Below are 2,296 nucleotides of genomic sequence, written 5' to 3' on the forward strand. Positions count from 1 at the left end.
TATTAATAGCCAATTATTTTTCACTTATTGAAGATGGTAGAGTCGTATTGATGATTAGATTATATTTTTCTTGGATATATTTATATAATTTTTTAAAAACAAAAAATAAATTAAAAAACTAGTTATAATTAGTTATTTTTCAAATCGCAACGAATCGCACACCAATAAAGGAGATGGAGCATGTGTAGGATTGTTAATTAAAGCATATATATATATATATATATGAATGGACATGGGTATCAAAGAGATAAATTAAAAAAAATTAGTGTTATGTGGTCCTAATTAGCTTATATTGAAGAAGCAAATAGATGAGATCTATGCTGCTAAAAGAAAAAACAAATGTAGGATTTTTGGGAAGGAAAAAAGGTAGTCTTTTCTTTTCTTTCCTTTAGATCCCTTTTTTTCTCTTTGCCATAAGCCCAATTTATATATATATATAAAGGTGTTACGCATTGTCATGCTTATAATGTCTTTTCCAATGTCTTATAATATTCAAACGGTCACCTTCCTCTTTCTTTGCTCTATCGATCTACTTTTAGTTGTCATATTTTTTCTTTTCATAATTAAATATAAGAATTTTAATAATAATTTTATATTATATTTATTCATTATATTTGTACAATATTATAATTATAATATTTTAGAAAATATAACATGACAATTAAAAATATACGTAAATATTTTTCGTTTACTTTAATTTCTTCATTATTTTTATACTATTACTTATCAATTTTAGTGGACTGTGGGCTCCTCTTTAATTATATTTTATTCATTTTTCTCATATTCTTATTTAGATTAGAGACTGTTAGATTTAATTAACTAGAAGAAAGTGTCTAATCATGATTTAGATATAAGATACATTATATATTTAGTTTCAAAAAATATTATAATCTCACGATCTTTGTAAATATATTTCCTCCGTTTTAAAAAGAGTAATCTGATTTGATTTGGCACGAAGTTTTAGATTATAAAGAAGACTTTTAATTCTTGTGATCCTAAATTAAAGTTATATCAAACGTACTAAATTGTCCTTCAATCTTGTGACTTTAAATATGTCACGAGACAAGCTGAAGTTAAAATGTTACCAAAAAGGAAAAAGGTCGTTCTTTTTTTAGCAGATTAAAAATGAAAGAAGGTCATTTCTTTTTAAAACGGAGAGAGTATTATTTTGTTCATAAATATATACACTTTTTTCTTATGAAATATTTAACAAAATAATATGTTATTAAAATTGTGGGGTACAATATTTTTTGAATCATATATATACTAATGTATTATTATCCAAATTATGGTAGATTTTTTTTTTGATTGATTAAATCTTAACGATTAAATTTAATTTATATCATGTGTCTCTAATTTAAGCAGGATTATGAGGACATAAAGAAACACTTTTTTAACATATAACTAAAAGACGATTACTTTCCAGATCAATAAGAATATTTAAATATGTCATTTGTTCAATTTTCTCATACTATATATATCGTAATCAATTAATATGGATACATCGTAATCAATTAATATGGATATTGTAGTAACTATTCATAATAATTATTATTTCCTTAAAGATGTTCAAATTCAAAAGTAAACGAAAAAAGTAGATTTACATAGAAATTAATTAAAAAAATTTTCAAAGCCTAAATGTAAGTTCTATAAATTGATGATTAGATTAACATTATTTACTGTAGGTAAATGTTGGCCAGTCATGAAGAGAGGGTGAGATAGTTCAAGAATGTAAAAATACACTTGCGAGGAGGTGTGAACGGCTTGACTACAGTACGAGACAAGAGGGGTAGAGATAAACTATTAAGAAATGGAAGGAGTTGATATATTATATACATCAAATAAGACATGACACAAATTAAACTAACTAAAGACGTATCTTCAATAGATAGTTAGTTGTATTTAAAATTAAGAAAGGTACTTTTTTTTCTTTTGGTAATAATAATATTATAAAGTTATATATCATGAAGATGAAAACATAATATCTACCCTATATCATCATTTTCATAATGTTTTGGTAAGTAACATGATCGTGCACCTAGAGTTGTTGGTGAGGCAAAAACACTCTATGGGGATGCTATACTTGTGTTTGAATACATGATTTCTTTTAATCGAAGATTTATCAGAAATAACTATTATATATTTTACTCCATAAAAATAGAAGCAAGGTTCGAAAATTGTGAAATCAATTACCGTGTATATTTTATTGTTGTTGAGGGTCAAAAAATTCTCATACTGTTTTGTACCATATAAATTACCCCCTAAACAACAGACATTGTCGTCTTTAGTTTTCATT

Source organism: Solanum lycopersicum, chromosome 2 (genome assembly GCF_036512215.1).
Source record: "Solanum lycopersicum chromosome 2, SLM_r2.1".
Taxonomy (NCBI): domain Eukaryota; kingdom Viridiplantae; phylum Streptophyta; class Magnoliopsida; order Solanales; family Solanaceae; genus Solanum; species Solanum lycopersicum.